This window comes from Pan paniscus, chromosome 18, assembly GCF_029289425.2.
Source record: "Pan paniscus chromosome 18, NHGRI_mPanPan1-v2.0_pri, whole genome shotgun sequence".
Classification (NCBI taxonomy): Eukaryota; Metazoa; Chordata; class Mammalia; order Primates; family Hominidae; genus Pan; species Pan paniscus.
In genome coordinates, this window is record NC_073267.2 from 37,786,949 (window position 1) to 37,801,087 (window position 14,139).

General features: G+C 38.0%; 1 protein-coding gene and 1 pseudogene across 1 annotated transcript in view; one reads left to right on the plus strand and one right to left on the minus strand.

Moving 5' to 3' along the window:
- LOC117978612 (sodium/hydrogen exchanger 9B1-like) overlaps positions 1-14,139 on the minus strand; it is a 38,705-nt gene that overhangs the window by 15,797 nt on the left and 8,769 nt on the right. The window lies entirely within an intron of this gene.
- LOC129394285 (actin-related protein 3B-like) lies at positions 5,879-11,832 on the plus strand (annotated as a pseudogene).

Below are 14,139 nucleotides of genomic sequence, written 5' to 3' on the forward strand. Positions count from 1 at the left end.
TAAAAACATCATGGCAATATGATGAGATTTACTTCGTTTTATATTTTAAAATAGCTTTTTCATCAGGATGGAAAATAAGAGGATGATTGGCTGTGATAAGAATTCACAACCTTATTGAAGATCACAGTGTCAAGGTGCCAAATCTTTTAACAGGAACCTGCTAAATCTTTTTATTGAAAGGATAATTCAACTGATATTTGGCATAAATGTATTATAGGAGGAAATGGCTGGAAGAAATGAACCTAGATTTTGTGGGAATAAATATAAAGTATCTTAGATTAGGTGTAGGAGGTAGAGGTAGATTAAGATGAGTAGATATAAGTTACTAGACATCTTGTTTCTGACAACTAGGTGCTACTCACTGAGGAATCCACAGGTTTCTGTAAAGGACAGACAATAACGTGGTAAATTTCCATTTGCTAATTAAATGGCTACCTTTATTTGCTATGAATCATAATTGCTAATGCTTTTAATATTCTTAAAACAGCTTACATGAATTTTTTAGCTATGACCCCTTTCTGGCTGTATAGAATTTGCCAGGGTAGAAGAGGAGGATTTTGACTCACTCCAGGCAGAAAGTTAGAACAAAGTTTTTTTCCTCCTCCCCTCTGATTATTGTCATCCTGCAAAACTGGAAGCCTTGGAGGGCTAAACTCTTACTAAAATAATGGACCAGGCTGGGCATGGTGGCTCGCGCCTGTAATCCCGGGACTTTGGGAGGCCGAGGTGGGTGGATCACCTGAGGTCAGGAATTCAAGATGAGCCTGACCAACACGGTGAAACGCCGTCTCTATTAAAAATACAGACAATTAGCCTGGCCTGTTGGTGCATGCCTGTAATCCCAGCTACTTGGGAGGCTGAGGTAGGAGAATTGCTTGAACCCAGGAGGCGGACATTGCAGGGAGCTGAGATGGCGCCACTTCACTCCAGCCTGGGTAACAAGAGCAAAACTCCATCTCAAGAAAACAAAACAAAACAAAAAACAAAAATAAAAAACACGGACCAGAAAATGTCATCCTACTGACAAATTGAGAAGACAAGGCAGTTTGTCTTAGCTGGTCTCTGGGTGGCAAAGTCTTTTTTGAGAATTCATATGTAAAACTGGACTCATCCAACTTATGCGTAGGGCTCAAATTACATTACGTGCACAGGTTAGGGATCCCAAAGTTCTAAACCTACCATAAAAGTGTCCCTGCATTGAAGTATCCCTAGAACACTTAGTAGATGCTAATTCAAAAAATCTCTAATAGACACTCCTGATCCCAGACTGCATAAAGTCTCAAAGGTAAAGCCAAGTGAATCTGAACTTAAAATAAGAAGAAATATCCCATGAGCAAAAGTTAACAGACAACAATAAAGAATGGGATTAGATGTCTAAAATCCTCAGCTAATAGAACCACTAGATAGACACTATAAAATATGTATTTTCAAAGGGACTAGAGACAATTTTTAAAAATTGGAGACATGAGAAGAAGAAATTACTTGAAAGTATTGTAAAATAATTAAATAGAACATCTAGAAAAAACTTTAAAATTTACTCAACTGAAAAAAACCCACTAAGTACCCAAATAGCAATCTAGACAAAGCTGAAGAGAGAACACAGCAAAGTAGTAGATATGAGGAAATTATTTAAGAGCATAGCACACACACAGAAAAACGAGGTGGAAAATGAGAGATTTAGATTATGGAAAAGATCTAAAACACAACTAATGGTAGTTTCAGAAACATCCATTGAAAGAATGAAGAAGATATAATATTTGAGAAGAAAACTGGCTTCAAATTTTACAGAATTGATTAGGGTTTTTATTGATTTGGACACAGGAAGTCAAATGAGTTCTAATCATGATTAAGTAAAAATAGATACTTAGATAAAATGTTGAGAAACTATAGACTACCAAAGGCAAAAATAAAATCTTAAATAATCTAGACAGAGAAAGAGAGATTAATCATAATTGAATAAACAATAGAGCAGATTCTCAATTCTTATCAGCAACAATAGAAGATGGAAGATAATTAAATAAAGTCTTCAAAGTACAGAGATAAATAAAACATTCAATCTTGAATTCTGTAGCCAGTTAACTGTCACTCGAACAAAAGACAAATGAAAGATATTGTCAAACCAATACATTTAAGAACATATGCCATTTTTTACCAGGGAAAAATCTACTGAAAGATATGCTTTAGAAATATGACATAGAACCAAAAAAGACAGGACAATGTGCAAAGAAATTGGTAAAATGTAGGTTAGTCTAAACAAGTATTTGTTGTGTAACACATTACTAATGAAAATTGTTAATCAGAGGATATAAAGATAAGGTTGGGAGGTGACATGAAAAGGTTGGCAATTTATTTCCACACCACAACTCCCCCCAAAAATTGCAGAAATACCAAAAACAATCATTTCAGGACCCTGAAAACTCATCAAAGGCAGTTATCAAATTTAAGAAGCATTTATTCTTGAAAAAAGTGTTAGGGTTTTGGGTAGGATTGGTAAAAGTCTGAGCCCTTCCTGACTGGGGTTTCTCCCTGATATAGTTTGGCTTTGTGTCCCCATCCAAATCTCATCTTGAATTGTACTCCCATAATTCCTATGTGTTGTGGGAGGGACCTCGTGGGAGATAATTGAATCATGGGGGTGGTTCCCCCCCATACTGTTCTCGTGGTAGTGAATAAGTCTCACAAGATCTGATGGCTTTATCAGGGGTTTCCGCTTTTGCATCTTCCTCATTTTCTCTTGCCGCCACCATGTAAGAAGTGCCTTTCACCTCCTGCCATGATTCTGAGGTCTCCTCAGCCACCTGGAAATATAAGTCCAATTAAACCTCTTTTTCTTCCCAGTCTTGGGTATGTCTTTATTAGCAGAATGAAAACGGACTAATACACTCCCATCTCTCTTCTCACCCCCAAGCTCAGTTGGGAAAAACTGTAGTTTTACCAGTTTGAAGCTGGATGTAAAACCCAGCAGCTTTCCTGTTAGGGCTGGGGGCACCGGTGGATTTGGTATGGAGCAGAGGGAAGAAATCAATGGTTTTGCCAGTTAAATATAGCAGAGTGGTTTGGGAATGAACAGAGAGAATTGCAGATTTGCTAGTCTGAGGTTGCAGTTTCAACTGGGGAAGTGGAAGACAAGACAAAAATTTAAATGAGAGATCCTGAGGGTCAATAGGTGCAGCAAACCACCATGGCACATGTATACCTGTGTAACAAACCTGAATGTTCTGCACATGTATCCTGGAACTCAAAGTAAAAGAAAGAAAGAAGAAAGAAAGAAAGAAAGAAAGAAAGAAAGAAAGAGAGGGAAAGAAAGAAAGAGAGAAACAAAGAAAGAAAGAAAGAGGAAGAAAGAGAGAGAGAGAAAGAGAGAAAGAAAGAGAGAGAGAAAGAAAGAAAGAAAGAAAGAAAGAAAGAAAGAAAGAAAGAAAGAAAGAAAGAAAGAAAGAAAGAAAGAGAAAAGAAAGACCCACATGCTAGGCTAGAGTTTTCCAGTTCCAAGTTCCAATTCTCTCACTGAGAAGAGTGGCTCACTGTGCCTAAACTGTTTATACAAACAATGTGGTTTACTCTGAACAGCTGCTTTTCCTCTGAGAGTCTGGAATTCTGGTACATGTGAAGGAGAGTAACCTCCGTAAAATCCTGAGAACTGAGTCTCTAATGAGACTCTGGTCCTGGTAGATGACATTGCACATGTGCTGTCAAAATTTCATGCTGGGAAAGAGAAACACATCCTTGTAACTCCACAGGAGATGATTCCAGGAAGCTCATGCCTGGTATCCTCCAGACTTTACCACATACAACTTTTTCCTTTGCTAATTTTGCTTTGTATCCATTCACTATAAAAAATTAAAAACCTGAGTATTACTAAAAAAAAAAAAAGAGAGAGAGAGAGAAATCCTGGAAAGGAGAGAATCATAAAAAGTTTGAGAAAAGTTCTCCACACATATTGCCGATTGGAAAAGTATGGAAGTGCAGGAAAGACTCAAGATAGTATGACAAAAAGTAAAAATGAAGTAAGACTTGAGTATTAATTGCAACTTTGAATGCATTCACCCACCCACCCACAGATTATTTGGCAGAGAGTGGAAGCCTTACTAGCTTTAATACAATGTCTCTCAAAAATCAAGCTATGCAACAGACACAAAGGAAATCCCTAGAAAGACAGGCTAAAACAACAGTAACAACAACAACACAATATAAAAGACATCAATGCTGAAAACCACTGGGCAGAAGGATTACACAGCACAAGTATAGGCCAGTTACCAAAACATAACAACAACAAAGACAATAACAAATAAAAACCAAATCCAGATTTGCTATAATGTGTAATTAAAGTGTTTAGTTTTCAATTAAAAATTATCAGACATGTAAGGAAACAGGAAAATATGGCTCATACTCTGGAAAAAAGAGCAGTGAATAGAAACTGTCTCAATTCAGATATTGGATTTAGAAAGAAAGTTTTCAAAGTATATATTATAAATGTGTTCAATTTAAAAATATGATAATGTGCTGTCTAATAGAGAATATGAATAAGGAGACAGAATATGTTTAAAAATAGAATCTAGAATTGAAAAGTACAACAGTTAAAGTGAAAAAATCACTAGCGAGGTTCAACAGCATATTTGACCTTGTGAAAGAAAGTATCAGTGAACTTGAAGATAGAACAATAGACGTTAATCAATCTGAAGAACCAAAAGAAAAAAGAATGAAGGATAATAAACAGATCCTCAGAAACTTATGGGATACCATCAAGAGCACTACCATATGCATAATGGGAATTCTAGGAGAAGAGAGAGATAAGAGGACAGAAAAATATTTGAAAACATAATGTCTGAAAACTTCAAAAATGCTATGAAAAATATTAATCTTCAGATATAAGAAGTCCAACAAATCTCAAGTAGGATAAACACAAAGAGATTTACACCTAGAGCCACCCTTGTCAAATTGGTGAAAACCAAGGATAATAAGAAAATCATGAAAGTAGCAAGGGATGACTTATCACATACAGGGGAACAATAATATTATCAATACTGGCATTTTTATCTGAAAAAAATGGAGACCTTATGAAGCGACATTTCAAAAGTGGAGGGAAAAATAACTGTCAATTAAAAATTCTGTATCCATTTAAATGATCCTTCAAAAATGGAGCTGAAATAAAGACATTTCCAGATAAATAAAAATAAACTTATCCTTGCTAAAGAAACACTACAGAAAATGCTTTTAAGATAAAAGGATATGACACCAGATGGCAACTTGAACCTATAAGGAATAAATGGCACGGGAAATGGTAAATAAATTTGTAAGTATAAAAGATTGTATGTGTGTATGTGTGTGTGTGTGTGTGTGTATTCTGATTTCATCTCTTTTTTTAAAAAATCATCTGATTATTATAGGCAATAACTATAACAATACTGCTGAGTTCATAGCATATAAGACATACATTGATCAAAGTTGCTATATAACACTGGAATTAAGTAAAAATTATTAAACCAAAGTAGATTGTAAAAAGTGAAGATGATTGATTATTATAATCCCCAAAGGTACTTGGGAGGCTGAGATAGAAGTATTGCTTGAGGCTAGGAGTTTGAGACTAGCCCGAGCAACACAATGAAACTCTGTTGATATAGTTTGGATATGTGTCCCTGCCCAAATGTCATGTTGAATTGTAATCCCCAAAGTTGGAGATAGGTCCTGCTGGGAGGTGAATGGATCATGGGGGCAGGTTTCTCATGAATCGTTAGTACCGGCTAATTTGGTATTTTTAGTAGAGACAGGGTTTCTCCATGTTGGTCAGGCTGGTCTTGAACTCCTGACCTCAGGTGATCCACCCGCCTCAACCTCCCGAAGTGCTGGGATTACAGGCAGGAGCCATCGTGACTGGCCTAAGCTTTACTTTCTAAAAATTATATTAAAATTTATATTTCTCTATTATCTAATCATAAATTATATCAAATATGCTGTTTTGAATTTTATTTTTCCCTTTAAACATAAAGACACACATTCAGTTCATTGTGCTAGATAAATTACCAGTGTGATCACAAATTAAGAAATGCAATTCAAAGAGTTTTGCATACAAGGAGTCCTGAAAGTGTTAATAATTTTTGATGCAAAGATAATTTTATGAAAGTAATAGAAGACTAAAAAAAGGTACAAAACAATTATTATGTAAGTATCTTCCTTTTTCTGAATCACCCATGATTACTTTTTCCACTAAGCAAAAACTGACTACATACTTCAGACCTGTCTCAAATCTCCCCAGCCTCTTTTCCTAAACCTCCCCAGCCTCTCAGGACAGACAGGATGCTCCTGTACTTTGTGCATTCTGCTGTTTTTAGCAAGAGGCCTATTTTGTCGGTGTTGTCTGAATAGTATTTGCCAACTCTCAGACTTTCAGTCACTTATTTGTTTATTTATTTATTTATTTGTCTCCTTTTCTTGTATTTCCCTTTTCCTTTTCTTTCCTTTCTTTTTCCCTTTCCTCCTCCCTTCCTTTGCTTACTTATTTTTCTTCCCTTTAATTCCCATTCACTATTTCCATGACTGTCAAATAGTAGGTTGATCCTTTAAAATATTCCTTTTTTAAAATTTATTGTACTTTAAGTTCTGGGATACATGTGCAGAACGTGCAGGTTTGTTACATAGGTATACACGTGCCATGTGGTTTGCTGCACCCATCTACAATATATCTTAAAATGAATAAAAGTGGAAACACACAAGAGACAGGATGTATGGGGTGAGTGGGTTGCCAAGTGGATGGTGGCAGGGTGCTCCAGGGTGGCCAGTGGGGCTAAGTGTTGTGTATTCCAAGCATGGTGGGGTTCCTGCCTTCCTGTGTGGCAGACTGTGGCATCAGGTAAGAGCCACTCAGTGCCCACCCTGGCTCCTTGCTCTCAGCCCCTGACATCCAGCCCACACCTGGAGATTGAGTTGTACCTACTGCTCTGGGTCTCAGCCCTGTGATCACCTCAGTAGATATTCTGAGCTTGGCTATGCAGGCAACACTGAGCCATAGTTTACTATTCTTTCATGCATTTCTATCAGAGAGTCAGCAAAGGTAGTTGACAAAGCCCAAGGGAGAATGTTGAGGGGAGTTGATGACCTTGACTTTTTCATACAGGATGAAGCCATTGATAAATCTATGTATGCTACAAAGTGGTCAATATGACATGGAATCACTGAAGACTGGGATATTATGGAAAGGTTCATGGAGCAAGTGGTTTTTAAATATCTTTGAGCAGAATCTGAGGACCATTATTTTTTAATGACAGAACTTCCACTGAATACACTAGAAAATACAGAGCATTTTTGCAGAAATTATGTTTGAACTATTTAATGTACCAGGATTCTACATTGCAGTTCAGGAGGTACTAGCCTTGGAAGTATCTTGGATATCTCAACAAGTGGGTGAATATATGTTAATGAGTACAGTCATTGACAAAGGAGATGGAGTCACCCTCGTTCTCCCAGTTGTAGAAGGTTATGTAATTGAGAGATGCATCAATCACATCCTGATTGTAGGTGATACTGTGTATTTCATTCAATGACTACTAAGGGAGAGGGAGGTAGGAATCCCTCTTGAGCAGTCACTGGAGACCACAAAAGCCATTAAGGAGAAATACTGTTACATTTGCCCTGATATAGTCAAGGAATTTGCTAAGTATGATGTGGATCCCTGGAAGTGGATCAAACAGTACACAGGTATCAATGTGATCAACCAGGAGAAGTTCATAATAGACGTCGGTTACAAAAGGCTCCTGCAACCTGAAATATTTTTTTACCCAGAGTTTGCCAACCCAGACTTTATGGAATCCATCTTGAATATTGTTGATGAATACAAAACTGTCCCATTGATGTGCATTGTCCACTGTATAAGAATGTTGTTCTTTCAAGGGGTTTGGCCATATTCAGGGATATGAATCTCAACTACAGAGAGATTTGAAGAGTGGTACATGCCAGATTAAAACTCAGTAAGGAGCTCAGTGGCAGGATAATCAAACCTAAGCTTACAGAGGTTCGGGTGGTAATCCGTCACATGCAGCACTATGCCTTATGGTTTGGAAGCTTAATGCTAGCCTCAACTCTGGAGTTATTTCAGGTCTGTCACACCAAGAAGGACTATAAAGAATATGGCCCCAGCATCTGCCACCAGAGCCTTCTCTTTGGAGTAATGTCTTAGTGTCTGCCTTGAAAGCATCATTTAATAGTGTCATGTTGGGGAACAAGTGTCCTTCAGAACCCAGAGAAGACTACCATTTCTAAATGACATTTGGTGTTGATGTCTGAGCTGCATGCTTGCATCACCTAGTGCATGAGGCACAGGGCAGAGTCATTTCAGTAAAAGCCATTTCTTTATGTGTTGACTGTTGTATGCCCACTCCTTCTTCTCTCACTCCCTTTCTTCATGCTTCCCCAGTTTCCCTCTTCCTTTTCACTTGAACTTTTTTGTTGACAAATACCATTCTGAAGGAATTCAAATGTGACTCTGAAAATTGTTAAGAGGAAAAAAAATTTCAAAAATGGCCCAAAATAGTTCTCCCCCAGGAAAGAATGCAGTGGTATAAATCCTTTTCCCCCAGCCTATTTTAATAAATAAAATGTTATAAACTTAAAATACAAAAAACCAAAAACATAGCAATATTTACAGGATGCAATTAAAGCAGAGTATAGAGGAAAATGTATAGCTTTAAAAACAGAAAGAAAAAGTAATCTAAAATTGATAATTAAAACTTCCATCTTAAGACTCTAGAAAAAGATGAGTAAACCAAGCCGAAAGTAAGTAGGATGTATGAAATAAAAATGTCACAGTGGAAAATGAGAAATACAGAACAGGATAACATTAAAAACAACCAAAGAAACCCAAAATTGCTTATTTCAGAAAGTCAAGAAGATAAATAATATTTAGTTAAATTGACCAAGAAAAAAGAAAGAAGACACTAATCCCAAAATCAAGAATCAAAGAGAAATATCACCACAGACCCTACCCTTAAAAGGATGTTAAGAAAATAGCATAATAACTTTAAGGCAAAAAATTTGACAACTTAGATAAAATAGAACAATTCCTAGAAAGACACAAATTACCAAAACTGACTCAAGGAAAAAGAAAAAAAAAACAAATACCAATATCAAGTAAAGAAATTGCATCAGTAATTTCAAATCTTCCTATAGAGAAAAAATATACTTCACTGGTGAATTCTATCAAACTAGTAAGGGAGGAAATAATACCAATGTTACAAAAACTTTATTCAGCAAATAGAGGATGAAGGAAACTTCCCAACTAACTTTATTTCATTTGATATCAATATTACCCTGATATCAAAACAAGACAAAGACATTACAAGCAAACACAGCTATATACCAATATCCCTTGTGAACCTAGACATAAAAATTCTTAACCAAATATTAGCAAATGTAATTGAGCAACATATGAAAAGGATTTTATACCATAATCAAATGAAGTTTATCTCAGGAATGTGAGGTTGACTTAACATCCGAAAATCAATGTAATAAACTATATTAACAGAATAAAGGACAAAACCATATGATCACCTCAATAGATGCAGAAAAGCATTTGACAGAATTCAACAATCATACATTAAAAAAAAATCTCATCAACTTATGAATAGAAGGGAACTTCTTCAAATGATCAAGGCATCTACCAGAAGCCTATAGCCAACATACTTAATGGTAAGACTGTGCTTCCCTCTAGATTAGGAAACATGCAAAGATATCTGTGTTTACCACTTCTATTTAACAATGCACCACAGGTCTTAGTTTGTGCAATAGTCAAGGAAAAAAGGTATGGAAAATAGACAACTCTTTTTATTGTTAGCCTTGTATGCAGAAAATCCTAAGGAACACACCCACACACACACCCACATACCACACCCCCTCCCAGACTTACTACAACTAAGAGGGGGGCTTAGTAAGTTTGTAGAGTATATGATCAATATACAAAAATTGGTTATATATATAGTAGCAACAAACAATACAAAGATGAAATAAAGAAAACAATTCCAATCACAATAGCATCAAAAATAAATGTCTTAGTTTGTTTTATGTTGTTATAATAGAATACCTGAGACTGTACGAAGAGGTTTATTTAGCTCATGTTTCTCCAGACTGGGAAGTTCAAGAAGCATGGCACCAGTATCTGCTTAGCTTCTGGTGAGGGCTTTAGCAGTGCATCACAACATGGCAGAAGACCAAAGAGGAAGTGGGAATGTGCCAAGAGGCCAAACACAAGGTACAACCTTGTACAATGGGTTGCTTTATAACAATCCATTCTCAGGGCAACTAATCTATTTCCACAGGAACCAATCCAGTTTCATGAGAGCAAGAACTCACTCACTATATGAGGACTGCACCAAGCTGCTCAAAATGGCAGAGCCCGCATGACCCAAGCATCTCCCATTAGGCCCTACCTCTTAAAGGTTCCAACATGATTTTTGACAGAAACACAGAAACCATGGCATTTCACCCTTGGAACCCCAAACTCATGTCCCTCTTACACTACAAAATGTAATTATTCAATCTCAATGGTCCCCAAAGTGTTAATTTATTCCAGTAACAATTCAAAGGTCAAAGCCCAAAGTCTCATATAAGACTCAAGGCAAGTTCCTTCTAGCTATGAGCCTGTAAAATAAAAATAAAAATAAAAATAAAAAACAAGTTATTTACTTCCAAGATACAATGGTGGAATAGTCATATGGCAGACAGTCCCATTCCAAAAGGGAGAAATAAGCCAAAAGAAGAAAGAGGTGACAGGCCTCGAGCAAGTTCAAAACTCAGCAGGGCATACACTAAATCTTAAAGCTCCAGAATAATTCTCCACTCTATGTGCTACCTCCTGGGCACAGTGGGGAGTTTTTATCCCTAAAGCCTTGGGCAGCCCCACCTCCATTGCTTTGTTGGGCATAGCCACATGGCTACTCTCACTGGTTGGAGTTGGATACCTGTGGCCTTTCCAGGCTGAGGTTGCATGGTGGCAATGGCTCTATAGTTCTGGAGTCCCAGTGGTGGTCCACTTCGTGGATTCACTAGGCATTGCCCTGGTACAGACTCTTTGTGGCAGCTCCAACCCTACATTTCTCCTCAGCTTTGCCCTAGGGGAGGTACACTGCAGTGGCTCTGGCCCTGCAACAAGTCTCCACCTGAGCTCCCAGTCTTTTCAGTACATTCCTTAAAATCTAGGTGGCAGCCACCATGCCTCCACTTCTCTTGTATTCTGCACATCTGCAAAACTAGTACCACAAGGTTGTAAAAGCCATCAAGGCTTACCGCTTGCACCCTCCAGTGTGCTGTCATGAGCTGTATCTGAGGCTGCTTGATCCATGACTGCGTGTCACCAAGGTTTATGGTTTGTATCTTGTGGAATGGCAGCCTGAGCCACACCTGAGTATGATTGTGCCATGGGTTGGGTGGCTGCTGAGGGCTGTGCCAGAATTTGGGGAGCAGGATCTCAAAACAGCACAGGGCAGTGATGCATGGGTTCTGCCTCTTAAAACCATTCTGTCCTCCTAGACCTCTGGAGAGGCAACCTCAAAAATTTCTGAAATGTCTTCAGGGCCTTTAAAAAAATTGTCTCAATAATTGTCAACTGGCTTTCTTCTCTCAGTGCTAATCTCTTTAGTATTGGTTGTTCTGCTGCACCCTTGGATTCTTCACCTGAAAATGCTCTTTCATTCTCTTCCACATGGCCAGGCTATTAATTTTCAAATTTTTGTGTTTGCTTCCGTTGTCATTTTGCATTTCACTGAATGTAGTAAGGAGTAACTACATAGCTCCTCTGTATTTTGCTTAGAAATTTCTTCTGCCAGTTACCCTAGTTCATCACACTTAAGTTTGGCCTTCCACAAAACCTTAGGGCACAAAGCCTTAGAAACAACACAGCCAAATTTTTGCTATGGTCTAACAAGGATGACTTGGTCTCCAGTTCCTAATACCTTGTTCCTCATTTCTATCTGAGATCTCATTAGAATGGCCTTTGCTGTCCATATTTTTATCAGCATTGTGGTAATGACTACTTAACCAATCTCTGAGAAATTCTAAACTTTCTCTCATCTTTTTGTTGTCTTTTGAGCCCTCACTGAAATTATCCTTAATGCTCTGTTTATGGCAATACAGTCTTTTTCTAGTCTGCTCCTTCAAACTTTTCCAACTTCTGCCCATTACCCAGTTCCAATGATGCTTCTGCATTTTTGAGAATCTAAATAGCAACATCCCACTTTCACTACCAATTTTCTGTCTTAGTCTGTTTTGTGTTGCTAAAACAGAATACCGGAGACTGAGTAATTTATAAAGAGGTATATTTGGCTTGCAGTTCTGCAGGCTGGAAAGAATGACACTGGCATCTGCTTGGGTTCTGGTGAAAACTTTAGTGTTGTGTCACAACATGTTAGAATAAGGTCAAAGGGGAGTAGGCAAGTACCAGGAGGCCAAGCATGAAGCGTGACCTCACCGTATAGCAACTCATTCTCATGGTAACTAATCCATTCCTGAGAGAACTAATCTCACAAGAGTGAGAACTCACTCACCAGTGTAAGAATAGTACCAAGCTGCCCACAAAGGAAGAGCTCCCAAGACCCAAACACTTCCCAATAGGCCCCACCTCTTAAGCGTTCCAACATGAGTTTTGGTAGAGACACTCAAACTATAGCAATAATAATTAGGAATGAATTTAACAAAATAAGTGTGAAACCTTTGCACTGAAAACTAAGAAACATCACTCAGATAAATGCCTAAATAAATGGAGAGATATATCATGTTAATGGATTAGATGACTCAATATTGTTAGATGTCAATTGATCTACAAATTAACTGAAATTCCTGCCAAAAGTCTAGAAAGATTATTGGAAAAATTGACACGCTGATTTTAAAATTATATAGAAATACAAAAATACCTAGAATAGCCAAAACAATCTTGCTAAGTAAGAATGAAGTTAGAGTACTTAATACTACCTTATTTTAAAATTCAGTGTAAAGCAACAGTAGTTGAGACAGTGTAGAATCCACATTAAGAGAGAGAGATAGATCAATGGAACTAAGTGGAGTTCAGAATCCAACCCACATAAATAGTCAATTAATTTTCTTCAAAGATGCTAAGACAATTCAATAGGAAAAAGATGTTCTTTCAACAAATGATTCTATAAGAACTGGTTATTCATTTACAAAAACTAAACCTAGATCCTTAGGTCATATACGAAAATTAACTAAAATGGATCATAGACCTAATTGTATGAGCTAAAACTGTAAAACTTCTAGGAAAAAAAAATAGGAGAAAATATTTATGACCTCGGACTAAGAAAAGGTTTCTTAGATATAATATCAAAAACATGTTCCATAAAAGAAAAACAGATAAATTGGACTTCACCAAAATGATGAAATCTTTGCTTTTCAAATATTTCTTAAATAAATGAAAAAAGAGGATCGTTCCAAGATGGCCGAATAGGAACAGCTCCTGTCTGCAGCTCTCAGCATAATTGACATAGAAGACAGGTGATTTCTGTATTTCCAACTGAGGTACCTGGTTCATCTCACTGAGACGGGTCGGACAGTGGGTGCAGCCCACAGAGGGTGAGCCAAAGCAGGGCAGGGTGTTGCCTCATCTGGGAAGCAGCACAAGTGGTCAGGGGATTTCCCTTCCTAGCCAAGGGAAGCCGTGACAGACGGTACCTGGAAAATCTGGACACTCTCACCCTAATACTGTGCTTTTCCAGTGGTCTTAGCAAACGGCACACAGGAGATTATATCCCATGCATGGCTCGGTGGGTCCCATGCCCACACAGCCTTGTTTACTGCTAGTGCAGCAGTCCGAGATCGAACTGCAAGGTGGCAGCCTGGGCTGGGGGAGGGACGTCCACCATTGCTGAGGCTTGAGTAGGTAAACAAAGCAGCTGGGAAGCCTGAACTGGGTGGAGCTCACTGCAGCTCAATGAGGCCTGGCAGCCTCTGTAGACTCCACCTCTGGGGGCAGGGTATAGCTGAGTAAAAGGCAGCAGAAACTTCTGCAGACTTAAACATCCCTGCCTGACAGCTCTGAAGAGAACAGTGGTTCTCCAGCATGGAGTTTGAACTCTGAGAATGGACAGAGCTGCCAGTAGGGACTTACTGACACCTCATACAGCCAGGTGTCCCTCTGAGATGAAG